We start from the raw sequence: 23,746 nt of genomic DNA, 5'->3' as shown, positions 1-23,746 counted from the left end.
TGTCTGGATGTAAGATTTAAGGTTTTGTTATGAAAAATTGCTTACAAAGAATATGTATTTTTATTAAGTAGCTATTATGGCACAGCTTCTATCAGTCTTTAATTGTTCTTTACATAAAAGCCTGGGAAATATATTTTATAATTCAAGGTTATGATTTTATACATGTATATTCAGTGTATCTCCCCTGGAAGATATTCTCCTTATTTAGTTGGAAACTATGTAATCCAACCTTTTCACCTCTTTCCATTTTTTTCATTCTACTTATCGTGGCTATCAGAAAATTTAGAGTTAATCTTTGGACTCAGTTGTACTAACTTCCAGTCTAGCCTAATTACTCAACATTTCCCTTCAAAACGTGGCTCTTATTTTTATGTTTTAATGTTTAAGAGTATTTTATATTGTTTATATTATTTATTTACTGTAAATAGTCTCAAATTACATATATATGGACTATATTTATTTAAATATAAAGATAAATAAATAAAATATGTATCTCTAACCAAAAGACCCATTGACTTTACTTTTTCAACCTTTTTTTTTTTTCCGTTTCTTCCATTTATAATACCAATATAACTCTGGACTGACCCTGTATTACCTCTTTTTATATGACTTCAAAAATTTATTGACAATTTCTCCCAGCTTCTGAAATACTTCTCTACTTTGTCCAAAGCAACACAGTTTATAGTGCACCACTACTTATGTTATTCTGCTCTTCAAAATTCTTTAGTAACTTTCTATTTTTTACTAAGACAAAAGTGATCTCTAGCTCATTACTTAAAATACTCCATAATATGGCTTAAACTTATCTTGCAACACTTTTCTCTCTCTAGTCTTCCTTTTGAAACTTATAATTTAGCTCACCTTGACTGCCTGTGGTCAATCCGAGAGCCATAACCTAAAACTTGAACATCAAACTTAATTTTCCCCTCTCTTTAATCATCGTGTCCCCACCCCAGTACAATCCATCAGTTAGGATCCTCACTGTTAGAGACTTTATTTATTTGTCTGTCAGAAAGAGAGAGCACAGACAGGGAAAATAGAAGCCAGAGAGAGATGCAGCCTCCCCATTAGCAAGGAGCCAGATGTGGGATTCAATCTCAGGACCCTGAGATCATGACCTGATCTTCCAGTCCATTCTCCATACAGGAATTATAACGAGCTTTTAAAACACAAAGAGCACTATATTATCACCCTGCTTAAAACTGTAAGTTGCTTAAATAAAATCCAATCCTGGCCTCCAAAGCCGTGCATGACCTGGGCCCTGCTTATCCCTTCGAGCTCATTTCATGCCACTTTTCTCCCAGTTATTCTACGTTAGTTATACCAGTGTCCTATAAATTCCTTGAACACAGCACAGCAATACCTCTTCTGTCTTTGCCCAGGTCATATATGTGACTAGAGCAGGAGTTGACAAATTATAGCCCATCAGCCAAATCTGTCCCACAGCCTGTTTTTGTCAATAAAGTTTTATTGGAACACAACTGTGCCCATTTGTTTTGGTATTGTCAATGGCAGGGTTGAGTAGTTGCAATATAGAACAAATGGCCCTCAAAACATGAAATATTTACTCTTTGTCCCATTACAAAATGTTTGTTGATCTCCAGGCTAAAGTATTCATCTCCCTGAACTTTGCTTAGCTACTCTTTTCTCTTTGTACAATTCTCAAATATCAGGCTATCCTGATCACCATTTCTAAGCAGGTTATCTCCTAAATTTCTATTATTGTACCAACTTTATGATGCCATTACACCCACCACAAAGTTGTGTTGTTGTATTGTATTGTATTGCTTGCCTATAACTGTATCTTTAATTAAGATATAAATTTCTTGAGAAAACACATCAGTTTTGTTCTTCACTTTTTGTTTTTTTGTTCTTCACTTTATAATCAGTTCCTAAAATAATACCTGATCATAGTAGGTAATAAATGTTAGCTGAACAAATGAATGAACAGTCCTAGTTCCCACTTCCGTTTTTAAAAATCATATTCCTTTTCCTTAGTGTCTTTTGTGAGATCTTTTAAGCAGCCTCTTTCCTAATTTATCTTTCACTGAAAATGCCTTTCGTATATAACTGCCTTGTGTACTGTGTCTGTGATTTAATCTAGTCTCATGGGTGAGATCAGACAATAGTCCTTAAGTCTTTAGTTTGTCTTCAATTGTTGCGACAATGCATTTACCTGAGGAGAATAAAGTGGAAGTTCAGAAAGACACTTCCCTTATTGAACAGTTATATCAAAATTAAAATAAAGTAACTGATAGAAGAAAAACAATGGAGAATTTCTGGTCAAAGCCATACAAACTATATTTGCTTAGAGATGATTTTCTTGTTAAAGAGCACAGAAACATCCAATCTTTAAAACAATAAGAAATACATGTATAGATAAATGTCCTAATGTATATTACCTATATTACAAGTAGAGATAAAATACATTATATGTTAACATATTATAAATTTACATATATACACAAATTCTGTAATAGAGTATGCCTTTAGTAATGAAATTTCTGATCAGATCATGTTCACCGGAAGACTCCCGAGAGGCTTAATTGTTCTAAAATCATGTGTCCCTATTTACACTGACAGTTTTGATGTTTGAGAACCATTTATAAGCCTAATTAATTGATTGATTAATTGTGAAATCTGAGTCCAGCTCCATGATGTTTTTAGTAGATACATCTGAAAGGAACCAAGAGCAAGGAATACTCAAAGGATGGAATACCAAGATACCCTAGTAAAGTAACTGGTGAAAACTTCAGGAAAAAGTTGAATTGAAGGACAAGGAGGTGGTCAAGTTATTCGTGGGAAGGAGTTTTGCCCCAAATCTTGAATATTAGAGGAGATCTGGTTCATAATCTGGAAGAAAGCCTGGGAGTCGTCACTAAACTTGGACAGTGGTTTTCATAGTCTTTAATAGGATTTAAAGGAAATTGTTAGCACTATTTGGCTGTGATCAGCTTTGGAGTTTAAGGAAAACCCGAAGCCAGTAAAGCATCAGCTATGGAGAAGTCTGGTATTTCAGCCTAGATGCTCATTCTGTAAACAGAAAGTACAAAGGCCTGCAGCCTGCATTTGTCTGCTGCTTTATATAGGCCATGAATCATTGTTAGTGACACGTAAAAATCTGTCATAAAGCTTTCCCAGTAATAGAGTTATCCTGGATGCTATTACCTGGATTAACAATTGTATATAAAATAATAATTTATTATTCTATGTCTTTATTAGCCACAAGAATCAATAGAATTATGGATAAATGAATTTTTAATTATAAGGAAGTAATTTAAGCTGAGGCCCAATAATTTCCCTTCCTCTCTTCTAGCCAACTGAATATAAGAGATTTGGAATTGATTCTTCTAAAATTAGCAAATAGCATTATCAGTAACTAGGGATTTAGAGAGACATTTAAAACTTTATTGTCCGTCCCTTTTCCACTTACTTCATTTTTGATTCTGCTATCATCTTTGTAAGGTACTTTATCAGTTAGCAGATTTCATGGAAGGGAAGGAAGTCCAGTAATTTTTTATTTTTGTTACAGTAGCAGAGTCACTTTAACTTTGCTCTATCAATGTTTCTTAAGTATGTGCTAAACCTACAAAGAAAAATCATTTAAATTACTCCATCCATTCTAGTTTAATGGGGTTTTATTACTTTAAGCCCTGCGATGTGCAGCTATTTTAAAATTCTGAGATTCAGAGGTGACTAATACACATATACTTAGATTCAATTAGAGTTTATAAGAACATAGATAATGAAATGAAACATAGATATTACAGTAAGACGGACCTGCCTTATAGTCTGGTTTTTATCATATTCTAGCTGTTTGATTTGGGGCATATAATTTAATACAGGATTGTCTGTGTGTGTATGCGTGTGTGTTTAATATGCTTACATCATAAGGTTTGGAAAACACATAGTGTAGTGCTTGGGAGATTGTAGACAGTAAATTACAAATATGATTATATGATTATTATGCACTCTAAATATAGTATTCAGGTGTTTTAAGGGAAACATAATACTTCACTGAGAGATGTGTCTTGTTATGAAGAATATTTCCGGGGAGCAGATAGCTCTGTACATATAAATGAAATCAGCTTACTCAATACTCACTTTATGTAAATACAATCGGTGTATATTTATTTTTCTTATTCCATATCTAAGCCTACAGCACTAGTCTGTATTTTATAAACACAGCTTCATGAGTTTAGATAATATAATTAAGGCATCGCTCACTTTAAGCACACCAGGATTTAAAGATGACAGCCCAGGAAGGCTGGACCGTATAAGAATATAAAGAATAGTGAGAATGATGATAGTGATTTTTTACTGTGTGCTTACCAAATGCCAGATTTGTGTTAAGTGTTTTATTTCTTTTAATTATTGCAGTACCTCTGTGACATGAATACTGTCATTATCTGTGTCTTGTTGACAAGGCAACTGAGGCTTTGAGAGATTAATTTGACCAAAGCTCACAAAGACAGTGGGTTAGGGAGATAGGCTCCATCTAGAATCCTTTTATGCATTTATAAGGCAGGATCTTCTCGGACTCTGGAACCACGGCCACACCTGTTCTGTAATCTTATCAATAATGATTTATCTTTGCATCAATATCAATCCTTTGAGGAATGCTGAAGCGTGAAGTAGTGATGCACAGATGTGAAGCCGGGGTTGACTTTTTCTTCAAACTTTTAAAAAAGAGATCTTATTTATTAATTTGAGAGAGGGGGGGAGAGAGAGAGAGTGAGCATGAGTGGGGGGAGGGTCAGAGGGACAAGCCGACTCTGTACTGAGTGGAGGACATGAGCTTGATCCCAGGACCCTGAGATCATGACCTGAGCGGAAGACAGATGCTTAACTAACTGAGCCACCCAGGCACCCATTCATGTTTTAAACTTTTATTCCTGTTTTAGTTGCATATTTAAAGATAAAGCATTCCAGGTTGCCTGGGTGGCTCAAATCAGTTAAGTGTCTGCTGTTGGCTCAGATCATAATCCCAGGGTCCTGGGATCCAATCCCGCATTGGGCTCACGGCTCCCCGGGATGTCTGCTTCTCCCTCTACCCCTCCCCACTGCTTGTGGTCTCTCTCTCTGGGATAAATAAATAAAATCTTTAAAATTAAAAAAAAAAGCATTTCAATAATTAAAATCATTTGAACCAACAACAAATGGTAGCCAGATTAAATTGCATTTTATAGGCTGCAGGACACCTTGGACCAGCTTGGTTTCTACTTGAAATTCACTGTGGTCCCACCCAGCTCCTGCTAAACCAACATTCAAGTACTTCCTACTCTGCCAGCCAGACCTGCCTGGAAGAGACAGGCCTGCCTTGTCAGTAGTTTTTGATTCTTTGATATGGAAAGGAGTGGCCCCATCCTTTAAAATCTGACCCAACCTCTTTGCATCTTAACAAAGTGAACTGGTTAAAAGTAGACAACACTTGTGGAATGTTCAGTGTGTATTGGCCACATGTGTTTCTTGGATTCCTGTGTTCACTTATTTAGTTCAATTGCTCCCTTGGAAGATGTTGGACTTAACTCTTGGATTTCTGCCTTTAGTTTTGGCTTATTGAATTTCTCAGTCTTATCATGATTGGTTTTGTCAGATGTGGTTGCAGAGGAAGTGGAGGAGACGGACTAGGTGAGCAGAGTCTAGTTGGTGATTCCTGTTTGACCTTTAAGCTCTTGCTGTCCAGCTGAAAAACTGGAGAGAATAGATATAAGCAATCTTCGGCTGTTTAAGACATTGGCTGTAAGACATTGGCTGTTTAAGACATTTACTGCCTTCCTTACTGGTATGTCCTACTCTCTACGTGGTGAGGCAGGAATATGTTGTTGAATAATGATCTTTGTTTTCTTTTTCTTTTTTTTTTTTTTTAAAGATTTTATTTATTTATTTGACAGCGAGAGATCACAAGTAGGCAGAGAGGCAGGCAGAGAGAGAGGAAGGGAAGGAAGCAGGCTCCCTGCCGAGCAGAGAGCCTGATGCGGGACTCGATCCCAGGACCCTGATATCATGACCTGAGCCGAAGGCAGCGGCTTAACCCACTGAGCCACCCAGGCGCCCCTGTTTTCTTTTTCTTAACACTTGCTCATCTCTTGATTGTCACATTCATAGTGGGGGTTTTTAGTCTAACCAATACTTCTCAGTCACAAAGTCGAGAGCATGTACTCTTGTTCTCAGCCTGGAGCATGACTAATAGAAACATGGTTAGCAGATCTTCTGCATGGCCCAGGATCAGCAGTCCCCTCCACTTATCCCCAGTTCAGATAGGCAGATACCAGAGAGGAAAGGTGGCATTGAATCCTAACCTCCTGGGCTTTGGTGATTTAAAAGCAACACTCAAAAGCAAGCCCTTATGCTGTACCCCTTAAACTTATATAGTGTTAAGTACATACCTCAATAAGACTGAAAGGGGAAAAAAAACAAAAAACAAAACCAAAAACCCCCAAAACCAAAAAACTAACACTCTTTGCCAAAGGTTTGCAAAGTTAATAACATTAAAATCCAAAATAAATGTATGAATAGTCTTTCCTGTGAAAGAAAAAATAAAAACTTCAAGGGCACTTAGAATCTCACATGACAAAGGAAGATATCCCTCCCATTTATTTATTTATTTTAAAATTTAATTTAATTTTTTTCAGTGTTCCAAAATTCATTTGTTATGCACCACACCAAGTGCTCCCTGCAATACATGTCCTCCGTAATACCCACCACTAGGCTCACCCAATCTCCCACCCTCTACCTCTCCCAAACCCTCAGTTTGTTTTTCAGAGTCCACAGTCTCTCATGGTTTGTCTCCCCCTCCGATTTCCCCCAACTCACCTCTCCTCTCCATCTCCCAATGTCTTCCATGTTATTCCTTATACTCCACAAGTAAGTGAAACCATATGATACTTAACTCTCTCTGCTTGACTTATTTCACTCAGCATAATCTCTTCCAGTCCCATCCGTGTTGATACAAAAGTTGGGTATTCATCCTTTCTGATGAAGGCATAATACTCCATTGTATATATGGACCATATATCTTCTTTATCCATTCTTCCATTGAAGGGCATCTTGTTTCTTTCCACAGTTTGGTAACTGTGGCCATTGCTGCTATGAATATTGGGGTACAGATGGGGTACATCTGTATCTTTGGGATACCCAGTAGTGCAATTGCAGGGTCATAGGGTAGCCCTATTTTTAATTTCTTTTTTTTTTTTTAATTTATTTATTTATTTGACAGAGATCACAAGTAGGCAGAGAGGCAGGCAGAGAGAGAGGAAGGGAAGCAGCCAAGCAGAGAGCCTGATGCGGGGCTCGATCCCAGGACTCTGGGATCATGACCTGAGCTGAAAGCAGAGGCTTTAACCCACAGAGCCACCCAGCTGCCCCTCTATTTTTAATTTCTTAAGGGATCTCCACACTGTTTTCCAAAGTGGCTGCACCAACCTGCATTCCCACCAACAGTTAAGAGGGTTCCCCTTTCTCCACAACCTCTCCAACATTTGTTGTTTACTGTCTTGTTAATTTTGGCCATTCTAACGGGTGTAGGGTGGTATCTCAGTGTGGTTTTGATTTGAATCTCCCTGATGGCTAATGATGATGAGCATTTTTTCATGTGTCTGTTAGCCTTTTTTATATCTTCTTTGGACAAGGGTCTGTTCATGTCTTCTGCCCATTTTTTGATGTGATAATCTGTTTTGTGTGTATTGAGTTTGAGGAGTTCTTTATAGATCTTGGCTATCAGCCCTTTGTCTATAGTGTCATTTGCAAATATCTTCTCCCATTCGATGGGTTGCCTCTTTGTTTTGTTGACTGTTTCCTTTGCTGTGCAGAAGCTTTTGATCTTGATGAAGTCCTAAAAGTTCATTTTTGCTTTTGTTTCCTTTGCCTTTGGAGACATATCTTGAAAGAAGTTGCTGTGGCCAATGTCGAGGAGGTTACTGCCTATGTTCTCCTCTAGGATTTTCATAGATTCTTGCCTCACGTTGAAAAAGAAAAACAAAACTGGGGTTATCACGTTGCCTGATTTCAAGCTTTACTACAAAGCTGTGATCACCAAGACAGCATGGTACTGGCACAAAAAGAGACACATAGACCAGTGGAACAGAGTAGAGAGCCCAGATATAGACCCTCAACTCTATGGTCAAATAATCTTCAACAAAGCAGGAAAAAATATGCAATGAAAAAAGACAGACTCTTCAATAAATGGTGCTGGAAAAATTAGACAGCTATGTGTAGAAGAATGAAACTGGACCATTCTCTTACACCATACACAAAGATAAACTCGAAATGGATTTTCTTTTTTAAATGAAGATATTTTTCTTAAAAAAAAAAAAAAAGAGCAAACAATAAAGCAAATCAACTCTAGGATAAACAGAAAAGAACCAGAAAAGAAATGTTATCTTAAGAATTGTTCTGCATTGGAAAACTATGTATCTAGTTATAATAGTATAAACTCTTGGGTTTTGTGCCTTCTAGAACAATGTATTGACAGAACACGGAAGACCAGATGATGGTTACAGAGCAGCATCCATGCTATCAATTTTCTCATACTCAGTTAAGCTATGGATGACAGAAGATGGTGAAGGTGGGGTGGGGGAGAGTTTAGTATGTTAAGCCAATAGCTTAACATACTAATTTAAGGGCAAGTCAACAACGTTCTGTATGGTGGATAGAACAAGGAGTCCAGGTCATATCAGTAGGCAATAAAGATAAAAGAAAGACTTGCAAACTGGAACAATGAGAGAAGGCAGGGTGGGTGGTGGGTACTGTGGAGTGAGGTTAATAGTGAAGTTCATGGGAAATGTCAGGAGTGGGTGAGGAGCTCCTGGAATATCTTGGCTGGAGAACTATCAGGAGAATGGGAACAAACAGTCAGAGGTTGAGTCTGGTGGCAGAAGCGGCTAGGGCTGGGGACTAGCGTGACTGCATGTATGGCTTTGATAAACAGATCTCAAAAGTTAGCATTGAAAAAGAAATGCTGTAGAAAACATTCTCTAGTTATATTCCTTTAAATCCCTCCACACCTGTTTTTTGTTGTTGTTTTTTTGTTTTCGCTGGTGGTGTTTTTAGTATATATGGGCTTGGAAAGAGAGTGTCTAAGTATGCATAACAGGAGCAAGGTTGTCATTTTTTAAAATGATGATACCAAAATGACCAGGACAATGCCACTTTGACTTCAGAGAGCCAGAAGAGACTCTCAATAACACTGAGGGCCGCCATATGTAGAGGTGTGGTGAGGAGGGTGGGGGCTGCTGAGTTGGAGGGAGGGGCTCAGCTTGCACCAGCAGGACCAGCACCTGGAATAGGAGATGAGTTGAATTACTTCTTAGAATATGCGGTGGAGGAGGGGGGAGTGTGATTACAACTACTGGCAACCCCACCACCCTCCCCCAACATAGATGCAAAGCAGTCGTATTCTGGAGGGGGAGGCGGAGAGCCCCAAATTGATTGAGAAAACCTGGAATTGATTAGATCACTTCTGAATCAGATGGAATGTGGAACTGAAACAGAGCTTAAGTTGAGTTAAAGAAAATTACGTTCCTTACGCCGCTCACGGAAAGATTCATACGAGCACATGTTGCTGGTGGGTTGGGGAGGCTGGGCATTGTAGCCCTAGAGTACTTCTTATATCCAAACCCCACACAGGGGAGGGCAGGGGGTTGATTCACTTAAATAATCAGGAACATAGATGGCACAAGGAGGTAGGTACCAGAAGGCCCAGGGGGAGTAATTTTTGAAATTTTAAGAAGGGTATCCGTGGATTACTTGGGAGTGTGGGAAGGGTAAAGTTTACCTGGAAGAGATGCTAGTTGAGCTTGGCCTTGAAAAAAGGGTCTAATTAACCCTGTTCTAGTTTTATTGTATGTTTTATTGTGTGTATATAGATAAATGATGGAAGCCTGGTTAACATGTGCAGTTTATTATTAGGATTAACAAGAGAAAAATTTAAATTTAGGTACAAGAATACTTTTTTTCTTAGTCATGTTATTAAATAATATAGGTTCCTTCCAAAGAAATTGTGAAGATCATTCTTACCAGAAATATTTAAAATTCAGAAATTGGAAATGTTTGTAGCCTACATAGGCGGAAAGCTTTTGTCCTTGGTGGCAAATCAGCACATTAATAAGTCTCTGAAGTTTCTATAATCAAAACAAGCTGGAAGTTTGTTTTGACCTCAGAGAGTTCTTAAAATTGATATTCTGTGTTCCTGTTTGTGTCTGTTGTAAAATTTGTGTGTGTCGAAGCAGAATTTTCGAGATAAGAAATGACTATTTCCTTTTATTTGGGAGAGGAAAGTGGCTTTTATTCCATGGTCGAGACAAGAAAAGATAAAACTGTTCTTCTACTTTCCATTTGGTGCACTATCTTCTAATTCACAAAAGACAGAAAGGGGAAAGTTAATGGAGATTACAGAGTAGGGGGCAGTTTCTGTACTTTTTCTGGGCGGCTTCTGCTTGAAGTCCCTGGGTAATTTTAACTAATGTAGCGAAATTATGGGCTAATGAAGCCTTTGTATTATTAGTCTTCCATCTTAGCCTCTAGTCTTATGTAGTGTAAATTGGTGACTTCTCTGAGGGTGAAGAGTGGCTGGGTCTATCTGTAGCTAAAATTATCTGGTTTAGAAGTTGCAGTACTAACCAAACTAGTATGAGAGTATGCCCTTAACTTTCCATGCCTATTTGTAATTTGGATAACTAATTTAAGCTTTTGAAGATCTACCCAAATAGGTAGATGCAGCTGTGATTTTGCATGCTCTTTTGATTTCTCTCTGTGTTTCTTTTCACTCAAGGGATAATTTGAGTTCCTGTAATGGCCAGGTGCTAGGGATATTACAAGTGGGCAAACAGATTTGCCATTATCTTGATGGGGTTTGTATTTTAGTGAGGAAACAATATGAATATAGATAAACTAAAGAAACAAAAATGATTACAAATTGTGATAAGGTGCTTTGTTTTAGGAAATAAAAAGTTTTGGGATGATTCAGTACTCAAGTAACGTTTCCTTGAGGGTATTTAGGCTGGCCTGTGAAAAGTCGAAAGGAAAATGTGTGTGAAGCGTTAAATGAAGAATGTTCTAGAAGCAAAGGTAGCAGATGCAAAGGTCCTGTGGTTAGTGAGCTGCCAGTTCATAGGAAGCAAGGGAATAGTGGTATAAGATGTGGATTGCATTGTCAACAGAGGTCAAATTATGTGGAGTCTTAGGCCATGACATGGAGTTGGGCATGATTTTAGGCAGTAAGAGAATCATGGAAGGACCACAGTAGTACACATGTTAGTGCTCTCCCTCCACTCCGAAGGCTTCATACCTTATGGTGTGCTTTCCCCCTCTAAGCCCTAACTGTAACCAGGCTATTGGAACAACTTCTTTGCCATTATGCACAGAGAATTGGAAGGAAGCACTTCAGACTGTACACCTTCTCCCATCTCCCAGCCCCTGATTAATAACTGCCTAGTGATGGACCATTAAGCCCAGATCCTTGCTTTGAGTCTCCTAGAACTCCTCTGAGTCAAGGTGTGACTTATATTCCAGAGGTACCCTGTGGGACCAGGCAGAAACTATACTCTTCAGGACTGCCTGACATCACACCTTCTTGACTCCCTCCTCTTTGCTGCCAGTTCCCCCACTCCCTTATGGATTCCTCCTGGGAATATTGCTCTAATATAATACTTGCATATACATCTTGGTGTCAGGGTCTGCTTCTGAGAAACTCAGCCTTAGATACTCCTCTATTATTTAGAGGTAGATTAAGCAGAGATGGTTTAATTCCCACTTCTTTCCACTGTATGTCCTTAAACAAATTTTTTAACCTCTCTGTATGTCATTTTCTTCCATACAGTCATTCAGTGAATATTTACTTAGTGTCTACTATGTTCCAGGCACTGTTCTAACATTAGGAGTTCAAGGGAACAAAACACAAAAACACTGATCCTGGCAGAGCTTAAATTCCAGAGTGAGGGAGACAAAACAATAAACAAAACCCAATAAAGAAGCAAGCCCACAAACAAAAAATTAATACAGTGTCTAAGATATTGATAACTTCTAGGGTAAAACAAATCAAGGAGAATTAAGGAAATAGGGAATACTGTAGGGGTAGAAATGGGTGTTGCAATTTCTTTTTATTTTTTAAATTTTTTTTTATTAATTTTTTATTTTTTATAAACATATATTTTTATCTCCAGGGGTACAGGTCTGTGAATCACCAGGTTTACACATTTCACAGCACTCACCAAAGCACATACCCTCCCCAATGTCCATAATCCCACCCCCTTCTCCCAAACCCCCTCCCCCCAGCAACCCTCAGTTTGTTTTGTGAGATTAAGAGTCACTTATGGTTTGTCTCCCTCCCAATCCCATCTTGTTTCATTTATTCTTCTCCTACCCACTTAAGCCCCCATGTTGCATCACCACTTCCTCATATCAGGGAGATCATATGATAGTTGTCTTTCTCTGCTTGACTTATTTCGCTAAGCATGATACGCTCTAGTTCCATCCATGTTGTCGCAAATGGCAAGATTTCATTTCTTTTGATGGCTGCATAGTATTCCATTGTGTATATATACCACATCTTCTTGATCCATTCATCTGTTGATGGACATCTAGGTTCTTTCCATAGTTTGGCTATTGTGGACATTGCTGCTATAAACATTCGGGTGCACGTGTCCCTTTGGATCACTACGTTTGTATCTTTAGGGTAAATACCCAATAGTGCAATTGCTGGGTCATAGGGCAGTTCTATTTTCAACATTTTGAGGAACCTCCATGCTGTTTTCCAGAGTGGCTGCACCAGCTTGCATTCCCACCAACAGTGTAGGAGGGTTCCCCTTTCTCCACATCCTCACCAGCATCTGTCATTTCCTGACTTGTTGATTTTAGCCATTCTGACTGGTGTGAGGTGATATCTCATTGTGGTTTTGATTTGTATTTCCCTGATGCCGAGTGATATGGAGCACTTTTTCATGTGTCTGTTGGCCATCTGGATGTCTTCTTGGCAGAAATGTCTGTTCATGTCCTCTGTCCATTTATTTTTTTTTATTTTTTATAAGCATATATTTTTATCCCCAGGGGTACAGGTCTGTGAATCACCAGGTTTACACACTTCACAGCACTCACCAAAGCACATACCCTCCCCAATGTCCATAACCCCACCCCCCTTCTCCCAACCCCCCTCCCCCCAGCAACCCTCAGTTTGTTTTGTGAGATTAAGAGTCACTTATGGTTTGTCTCCCTCCCAATCCCATCTTGTTTTATTTATTCTTCTCCTACCCGCTTAAGCCCCCATGTTGCATCACCCTGATATGAGGAAGTGGTATTTTTTAAATTTTTAAATTTTATATTTTTAAAATTTAATTTAACTTTTTCAATGTTCCAAGATTCATTGTTTATGTACCACACCCAGTGCTCCCTGCAATATGTGCCCTCTTTAATACCCACCACCAGACTCATGCAACCTCCCACCCCCTTCTCTCCTCCAAAATCCTCAGTTTGTTTCTCAGAGTCCACAGTATCTCATGGTTCATCTCCCCCTCTGATTTCCCCTAGTTGACTTTTCTTTTCCTTCTCCTAATGTCCTCCATGTTATTCCTTATGCTCCACAAGTAAGTGAAACCATATGACAATTCACTCTCTCCACTTGACTTATTTCACTCAGCATAATCTCTTCTAGTCCTGCCCATGTTGATACAAAAAGTTGAGTATTCATCCTTTCTGATGGAGGCATAATACTCCATTGTATATATGGACCACATCTTCCTTATCCATTTGTCTATTGAAGGGTGTCTTGATTCTTTTTACAGTTTGGCAACAGTGGCCTTTGCTGCTATGAACATTGGGGTACAGATGGCCCTTCTTTTCACTACATCTGTATCTTTGGGGTAAATACCTAGTAGTGCAATTCCAGGGTCATAGGGTAGCTCTATTTTTAATTTCTTAAGGAATCTCCACACTGTTTTCCAAAGTGGCTGCATCAACTTGCATTCCCACCAACAGTGTAAGAGGGTTCCCCTTTCTCCACATCCTCTCCAACACTGTTGCAATTTCAAAATTATGGTCTCTTTGGGAAGAGGTCACTGGAGCCTATGCAATAAAGCAAGGACCTGGGAGGGAGAGGTGCTTGCTGTGTTTGAAGATGGGCCAAAAGGCACAGATGGTTGGAATGGAGCGGGGAAACAAAAAGTAGTAGGAAATGAAGTTAGAGAAGGGTGTGCCAGAGCTTGGAGGATCTTGAAGGCCATTGTAAACATTTTGGCTTTCATTAGCAGAGAGACTAAGTACCACTAAGGGTTTTGAACAGAGTGGTGACAGTCTCACTTAGGATATTAAAAAGTCACTCTGGTTGTTGTGCTGTGAACAGCCTGGGGTTGTGTGGGGCTAGAGTGGACAGATATTGAAAGTATGATTTGCATATAAGAGTCAAGAGGATTAAATGAGCTATCAAATGCAAAGGTTTAAATAATCTTATCTATTATTGTTCTTTAATGTTACCTTCAATAAGAAATATTGATTTTATTGGAAATATTCTTCCTAAGGTCACTGCAATGAAGATATGAACATTTATTCACCATAATCCAGAAAAAAAATTGCTAATTAACTTGGGGCCTGGCAAAGAGAAGGGGATCTCTCCTGATCCTTGGCTCAAGACTACATTCAGGAGAGTGAATTAGTTTCCCTGATTTTGACATCAGATATTTGTTCTACTTTGACATCACTGGGAAGAAAAAGTAACTTAAAAGTCTGGGTGAAAAAGGAAAGGTAAGATGTATTGCAGGCAAGTTTTGTTTATTTCATAATTTCTGAGGGTGGGTTTAGTTTGAATAATTCAATAATTAAGTTAAATCCTGCTTAGAACAAGGACAGATGACCTTGAACAAGGGAGGATAGCGGACCCTTCACCTTTTAGGTTCTGTATTTCCTTGTGTTTTAACCGGTTGGGGACTCACTTTCCTTCTAAAACTTAGGCATGTGTTGGGTGAAGTGTTTCTGTGCTATAACATTTTAGCGACCGATTAAAACAGTTGCTGGTCTTCAGAAAACAAAAACTGTCAATATTTGGCCAAGGATCAAAATGTGGAGTACAAACAAAAATGCTCTTGGAGTTCAAAGAGGAACCATTGTTAACCTGACCAGGCCTCAGATCCTGGGTCCATGGGGAGAAGTGTTTGAGTTAGACCTTGAAGGAAGAGGTGACATGGGATGTGTGGAGAGGGAGGGGTAGCTCTCTCCAAATGCTGGGAGGAACATGGGAAAAGATGAAGAGGTGGGGAGAGGGGAAACCTATGTAATGAATGACAAAGTACCATGTTATGGCTGTGAAAACTGGTTGGATAGATGACTGGAAACCAACTAAAGCTAGGAGTGAGAGTGTTTATACAGATACTGCATTTGTTTTCACTGCTGGAATTTCTGAGTAAAGAAGCACCAATGAGCACTATCTGGCTTTAGATTTTAAGCTTCACTTGGCAGACAGAATGATCTGTGGGTTAGGTTCATTGGATTTTATGGCAATAAACTCTCAATAAAACCTAAAAAAGGGGCGCCTGGGTGGCTCAGTGGGTTAAGCCGCTGCCTTCGGCTCAGGTCATGATCTCAGAGTCCTGGGATCGAGTCCCACATCGGGCTCTCTGCTCAGCAGGGAGCCTGCTTCCTCCTCTCTCTCTGCCTGCCTCTCTGCCTAACTTGTGATCTCTCTCTCTGTCAAATAAATAAATAAATAAATCTTTAAAAAAAAAACAAAACCTAAAAGAGGTGTATGAGACTGAAAATCAGTTTGAGAGGAAGTGTGGCGGAAAGCAGTAGGTAAAGGATGACATGACAACCTGGGTATTTGTAAAGCATATTCGTGTTTTTGCTTGTTTAGGACTTTTAAAAGACTTCCTCAGGTTTCCACTTAGTTTGAAACCCAACATTTAAAATGTAAAATCCTTAGAGACAGAGAGCAAAGTTTGGTAATTCTTTGTCACCATTAACATTCCTGTGAATGATTTGCTTGAGACCGAATAGAAAATGAGTCCTTTTATACATCTTTTAGTTTAAAAAATTTTGTTTTCCAAAATTCTGTTCCTTTTTTCTCCTTTTCCCACTAAAGAATGGTTTCTGAAATATTTATGAGAGAGGCAAGTTATAATTAATGGCAGTATACTCTATTACATCAATTTGTCACATTCCTAGTGACACAAAGTCCAATTAACATCCCTGAGGGGTTCATCAAGAAATAAATGCCGTATTCTGCCATCTAATGACAAAACCAAAATATATTATCTCTCCATAATCTCTCCTGGAGCAAAAGCAAAACCCTACTATGCAATGAAAAACATATATCCTGTCAAGTCTGTTTGCTTTATTCAGCACAGTATCTCTAGGACCTGGCACGTAGAAGGCATCCAATAAATACTTGTTGAATGAGTGAAGAGAAGGTTACATGAATTAATGGATAAGTGAATTAAAGGCTCTCTCCCAACTCTAGATTATTTCAAACATCAAGTTGTATTCATTGCCTTTCAACTCCAGAGCTTTGCTAATTTTTTTTTTTTTAATGTCTCCCATTTCCAAGTTTTCTGGAATGCTAGACCTCTTTGGATGGAGTGCTACATTTTCAGTGCTTCTTGATGTAGTGGGAAACCTGACCCTTTTTCAGCTTTTCCAAAGCAGGAGGTTTGCCATCACCACAGGTGCAACTTGTATTTGAAAAATTTGTAGCCTTTTTCAGGGACAATTCAACCAGTTCAAAATAATTATTAATATGACAGATGTATGTCTAAAACATAGGAATTCTTGATCATCTAAGTATTTTAAATGCTTGAAGATACTCTAGGGTCTTTCTTTCCTCTTCCCTTTTTCCTCTTTTATTTCCCTCCTCCTCCCCTGACTCCCAGTTCTCTCCTTTCTTCTTTGTACAATTAACTACCTTTATCTTGTCATTGGGTCTGGTAGCTTTAATTTTAGAATGTGCATATTTCCCCCAAAGACACATGTCTGGATTGAAATTAGCATATTTCTTAGGAATGGGATTTTTTTCAAATGTAGTCTCTTCTGTGTGGTAACGTGATACCATATGCTATGCTGTTGGAATCTTGGGGATTTTATTTTCCCAAGTTAAGTGATCTACTCTTTGGCAGTAATTTCTTATCACATCATTTTCCACAACCAGGAAAACCATGATTCAGTAGCCTCTTGGATATGGTCTTGCTAGGTAACAGAAATGGTGAGGAATAATTTGGTACTTTCTATAGCATTTGTTTTTCCACCTTGTCATTTTGTTCATTCTTTTCCTTGCTGTCTCCCCACCCACGTCCCCCCAATGTTGAGATGCCTGTCTGCCAGGTGGAGAAGAGGAACTTTACTGCTTGTGGGAGAGGCCAGGGAGTCCAAATATAATTCCACTCACTGCCTAATTCCAGAGTGGTTTTTGTGCAGGAAGCTAGAGGGTACTCTGAAAAACCTGCTAGCCCCACCAGGCTTTATTCATAGAACTGATACAATTCAGTGAGTCATTGCAGGATGTTTGGGGGATATCAAATTTGTGGTGGCTTCCCTCCCATATTTTATAATCTGAGAATGGAGATTGACATGTTCATAAATTTTATAACCTAAGATAAAAAAAAGTCACTTTCAAGTGAGATAATAAAGATAATAAGTGGAAAAAGTTCATCCTGAGGAATAAAGGAAGACCATATAGAAATTTAGGCATTTCCTTTTCAGATGCAGCTATCCTAGAGAAGTAATTTACTAGAGCATTATTTGTGACAAATAATTGATCTCTCATTAATGTATTATTTTATCCACTGTTCTAGAAGAGCAGAGAGAAAGGCCCAAAGGGAGCAGTTCTAAAAACGGAAAGTTTGGGGGGCACCTGGGTGGTTCATTTGGTTGAGGGTCTCACTCTTGATTTCAGCACAGGTCATGATCTCAGGGGCTTGGGATTGAACCCCACATAGGGCTTCTTGTTCAGTAGGGAGTCTGCTTGTCACTTTCCCTTTGCCCCTCCATCTAGCTAGTGTACAAGTGTGTGCTCTCTCTCTCTCAGATAAATAAGTAAAATCCTAAAAAAAAATAAAAAAATAAAAAATACAGAAAGAGAAGGGAAGAGTGTTTCTAGAGGAGCTGACAAGGGAGCAGGTGAGTCAGGATCTAAGGTGGAACCTAGGAGGAAGGATCTGAGTAGGTCAAGGGTATCATGTGGGATGAAGTTAGGAGAAGGGGAGGCTGGAGATAGAAGAATGTGGTGAGAAGCAAGATGTGAAAAGAATAGGTGGCACATCCTGTTCTGCTGAGGTCATCATTTTTACATGACCAGTGTGTCTGGGAGGTGGGAAGCAGCTATGTATAGAGCTGCTCCCCCAGGAAGACAGAAAATGAATGTACTTCTTGCCTCTTTAAGTGCTCCCCTGAAATTATTTAGGCTGCCCCCTCATCCCTCCTAGAGGAGGCAGACTGATAAGCAGTAATGGGGATGTTCTCAGGGTATCCAAGTGTTGTTTCTTGAGTCACATGATGCTCTCAGTGACTTGGGAGTCCTGTTTTAGTGTTTTGATAATCCCTTGAGTTTTAAATTAATTAGTGATTTTTGGAATGGGTATGAAAACATTTTCTTATAGATAATACACTACCTGCTTTTTAATGTAAGGTCTGTAAAATTCAAGTGGGTACAGAAATTGACCATGTCCTAGAGGGAACCCTTGCTGCTCCTTTTGAGGCAGAGTACCAAGTTGGTTTGATTCAGTAGCATTCTTTATGAAGCCTTACAATAAAACAAGAATTTTCCCATTTTTGTGTTTTGGGTTTCTCTAATGTGCATATATTTACTGGTAAACACATCTAAACATTTTGGTTTTTCTGTTATTTCTTGTGAAGTGTGATTTTTCCCTACGACTTTATTCACCAGTTGCAAAGGTGTTAAAACGTAGTCTAAAAACCTTAATTTGGGGTTGTCTATGTCTAAAAACCTTAATTTGAGGCCTATTTCTATTAATATAGATTTGAAGAGAACATGAACATGTGGATAATATTTTGGAATGTAATACATCGCGCCCTGGGAAGTCATTTAAACCTAAATTTAGACCAACATTCTGAGAATCCGAGAAGCGTGGAGGAGATGGAATCTCCATGGGAAAGAGAGAGAATCCTTTTTTCTTGTTCAAAAGGCATATGGGTTGATGTATTTTTATCTTTTTTCTTTTTTTGTCTATGACAGTGTTGGCTTGGTGGATTGGTGAATGTTAATAAAACACACGTATTTCTATGTGTTAGTAAAAATATGGACAGTAGACCTATTTTGTGAAGTTAAGGGCATAAATAAATGTAGATTCATCAGAGTAAGATTTAGATACTTCTTTAGAACACACTTTCCTTGCTTAATTTAACTGCTGGGAATGACCATTACTGCTAGTATTTCATGTGTATCTCTACATACATGCAAGACAGTGTTATGTGCTGTATGGAAGACTTTTGCCATTCTTCCTGGACACTTGTGCTCTTCTTATATTTCATGAATTCTAACTCCAGTGAGCCTCCACCTCCCACTATAGAAAGAGAAATCTTTCTCTGTTCCTCCATTTCACTGGAGTTCAGGGATTTGACCATTGTACTTGGGCTCTCCCCATCAGAAGGTAGTGATGAAACAAAACATGCCAAAGAAAATTCATTCTGCTTGTGTGTTAGTAGATATTGCCACCTCTGCATATCCCAGGGCTTTCAGTGCCCAGTGTGGTGCTGGCTTTGCTCTTCCTGCTTAATGGGGGTAGATGGAGTGACTTCACATTCAAGGGGCTGCATGATGGAGTGATTAAAAGTATTAGACCCTGTGGGTACCTGGGTGGCCCAGTCGGTTAAGCATCTGTCTTTGGCCAGGATCCTGGGATCAAGTCCCATGTCAGGCTCCCTGCCTGGTGGGGGATTCTGCTTCTCAGCCCATACCTTGGCTCATGTTCTCACTCACTTGCTCTCTCTCAAATAAAATCTTAAAAAAAAAAAAAAAGTGTTAGACTTTGGAACCAAATGACTACATGGGATTGAATCCCATATTGGCCACTTGGCAGCTTTGTTGATCTTGGGCCACCTAACTGCTCCTGGATCCAGTTTCATCCTCTGTAAATTGGGAATAAGAGTCACTACTACCTTGAATTATAAAGATTGACTCAGTTAATATTTGTAACATGCTTAGAATGGTGTCTGAATCCTAGTAAACTCTAGTAATGGGGTAAAAATTTCTCCAGAAAGTCAATTTCAAATGAATCAGTGAGAGAAAATAAGATGGAGTTGTGTTTACACCCATGAGACTTGCCTATTTAATAAGATAATGCATTTTAAGTTGGCACATTAACTGGGAGAGAGTGGAACCTGGAATATTGAGATGAGGACATCTGGTCTTATTTCAAATTCTTCTGAGCCTTTCTTCCTGGAAGAAATATCCTTTTTCTCTTGTCCGAGGAAGTTAGCCTTCCCTTACTTGAAGAATCCATAAAGAATTCTTAGGTCTTCTAGAGAAATGCAGATTGTTCTCAACTCACCTTCCCTATCTCTGAGTTTGTAAACCTGTAACAGAATTTAATATTAACTGGTTCCAAGGAGAGAGGTTCAAAAATGATCCGAGAGGAGCATCATAGATATCAAGCTGCAAGATTTTGAAAATTTGTATTGGCTAAAACATAAATAATATGTATGGAAATGAATCCTAACTTTGGTAGGCCAATGTGGAAAGAATACTAGGTTGGTCTAGTCTGAATGTATTGACATGCATGTACCAACTAGAAACTCTGGTGTCAGTGTATTAACTTCAGCAGCACATGTGGCCTTAAAAACCTGCTTGGCTCTTTGACTGAAAGGTAGATCCAACAGTTTCACCCATTAAATGAAAATGTGATGCCAGAACATCCTCCGTGGACTGTAGGGAAAGGCATGCAAAAGCTTTGGGGGATAGGAATTATTGTGTACACACTGCTCAGATACCCCTTAACTATGAATCCTTTGCCATGCACCAAGGCTTTGAAAATATGTCCATGTGGGGAAAACCGGATCCTTCAAGGGCTTTGTAGTGGCTGTTCTCTACCACGGTGGTTCTTCAGTAGTGGCTATTGGAGCTAGGGTAATTAATGACATTTTGGCTCTCACATGGGTCCAGTGAATCCATAAACCTACCTGTTGGTTAATTTCCCAGGTTCAGAAGCCAGATCTGGAATAGAAATATTCAGCAATTAGCAGAATACCATAGTGGCTTATTGACCTATGGGGTGAGAGCTAACATTGTAGGAAAGGATAAGTAGAAGTCCATAGAGCCCATACCACAATAGTAAAGTAATTTCACATTTCTGAAAGGACCACAGACATGAGTGCCCTCATTGATAACTTGCAGCTGACCAAGCAATTATTCCATCATATTGCCATTCAATTCACCTATTGGGCCTAGCAGAGGACTAGTGAATTTTAAGAATGTGAGTAGATTATTATACACTTAATTAGATAATGATGCTCATTGAAGCTGCAGCTTCAGCTGTGGTTTCTTTACTTGGAAAAAACCAACACAACACTTATCTTTCCTGCTAGTGTGCTAATAGACAAACTATACATTATATTATAGCAGGGCTAATTGGTTTGGATTACCTGAGGGCAATAGGGTTGCCATTAATCACTGAAGGCAGAGGGGAAAGGACAGAGAATGGGTATAACCAAGCATCCTGAGGTGTGCATTGAAGTCCTCCCATGCACAGTGGTAACTGGTGACGGCTGGCTGGCATAGCTTCATTCAGGCAGGACTCAGATCCCTCGGGGACGGTTTCGTGACCTCAGATGAAGGCAACAGCAAGTTGTGTTACTGGCTTAGGAACAAAAATGTGCAATGTACATTGTAAAAGAAAAATCATAAGTATCACCTATAGTTTTGGGACTCAGAGAAAAAAATGGACTGATGTATAAAATATATGTATTTAAGGATACATGCTTTCCTCTGGTGCCCTGTAATTGTATAGAGAGTTATGGTGATGGAAATTTTTGTAATCCACAGTTTATATCTTATTTGCTATGAGACTGTAAAGTAAAGGAGGAATAAACTTATCCCAGAGATCCTGACTTAGAGCTGAATTGCTTGAAAGTTTCTATACAAGGAGGAGGAATGTATGAGACAGTTGAGACACCACCTTCTCTGTCTTTTTTTCTTTACATCCTTTTTAAGTTAGGGTCATTGCAACTCAATGAGCAGGCCTCTCCTTGTGGAAAGCAGAAACTGATTTCTCCCACTTCACCATAGCCAGGTACAGATAGGTGTCCCAGGGGTGGCCAGTGGGGTGCACTCCTGCCGGTCTTTGAAGCTAGCTGTGTAGAAGAAGAGATCCGACAATATCCTTCCTGGTTTGGATGATAGGATATATACCCGGTTTCTCAGAGGTAGCAGTGACAGAGTCTCCAATGATCGCTTCCTGTGCCCAGCGAGCGATTCTGATGTGAGTGCAAGCATGGTGCTGCAGAGCAGTGGGAATGGCCGTGGGGCCCGGGCTGCTCTCCAGTCTGACGCGGGGCCCTGCCTCTGACTAGAGGGCCTCTGTGGTGGTTGTTCTGGTTTTCTTATAGTTCATGTAGTCACTTAAAAAATAAAACTATTTTTTTCTTTTCTGCTTCAACTAGATGGAGTTGGCTTTTGTTTTTGTTTTTGCCTTTTTTTTTGTTTTTGCCTTTTTTTTTTTTTAACAACTAAGAATACAGTGATTTTTCGTGGATTGTCTTTGTTTTACAGGTAACTTAGATAACTTACTCCAATCACTATGCTTGTTGATAAGACTAAGTTGTGTGCTTGTATTTAGTTTTTTATAATTCATATTTATTTTCACTTCTAACTGATTATATAAATATTATATACAAAATCAGGATTTCTTTCCCTATGTTTTATTTGCATCTCTTTTTTTTTTCTTAGACAAAAGTACAACATAACTGTGAAGCTGAACACATTTGGGAGATAGCTGCCTTTGTATAGCAGGAGGCAATAGGGAAGTGTTAAAAATAACGTAAAGTCTAATGGAGTGACAAAACAAGGCCACAAATGTACTTACTCTAAGTCAGACGCTGACAACTTCATTCACAGTCAGTTGCTTTGGGTATAGACATGATTTCAAAATTTAGAATTCTGCTTTGTGGTGTCAGTTATGATAGTAGTCATTTAAAGAGGCATAATGATAGTCCTAAATATATCCTCAGAAGGGAAGATAACTTTAAATCAATAAAATTGTTTCTGTATTACTTCATTAATATTTATGTTCTCAGATCCAATATTGTGATGAATATTTCACATGGATAAATACAATGTGACCTATTGGGCAGAGAGATACATTTCTTTCTTTTTTTTTTTTTAAGATTTTATTTTATTTATCTGACAGAGAGAGAGGTAGAATCACAAGCAGGCAGAGCAGCAGGCAGAGAGAGCGAGAAGCAGGCTCCCCACTGAGCAGAGAGCCAGATCTGAGGCTAGATCCCAGGACCCTTAGATCATGACCTGAGCCGAAGGCAGAGGCTTAACCCACTGAGCCACCAGGTGCCCTTGAGAGATACATTTCTGATGAGGGTTTAAGAGAATTAGAATGTTCTTTTTAAAAACCCAATATAGCAGAATTATTATTTACCCAAACAACCTTTTTTAGGTCAAGCAATCAAACTTTCAAGTTGTATGGAAAAAAAGACTATGTTTGTTATAAAAGACCTCTTTCTAACACATTCTAGCATTGTTGTTTGTCTGTCCTATATTGACAGTGTTTGAGAATAAAACTCTGAAGATAATTTATCTTATTTA

Source organism: Mustela putorius, unplaced genomic scaffold (assembly GCF_011764305.1).
Source record: "Mustela putorius furo isolate JIRA1106 unplaced genomic scaffold, ASM1176430v1.1 tig00003845_pilon_pilon_pilon, whole genome shotgun sequence".
In the NCBI taxonomy this organism is placed as follows: domain Eukaryota; kingdom Metazoa; phylum Chordata; class Mammalia; order Carnivora; family Mustelidae; genus Mustela; species Mustela putorius.
This window is presented reverse-complemented; position numbering follows the sequence as displayed.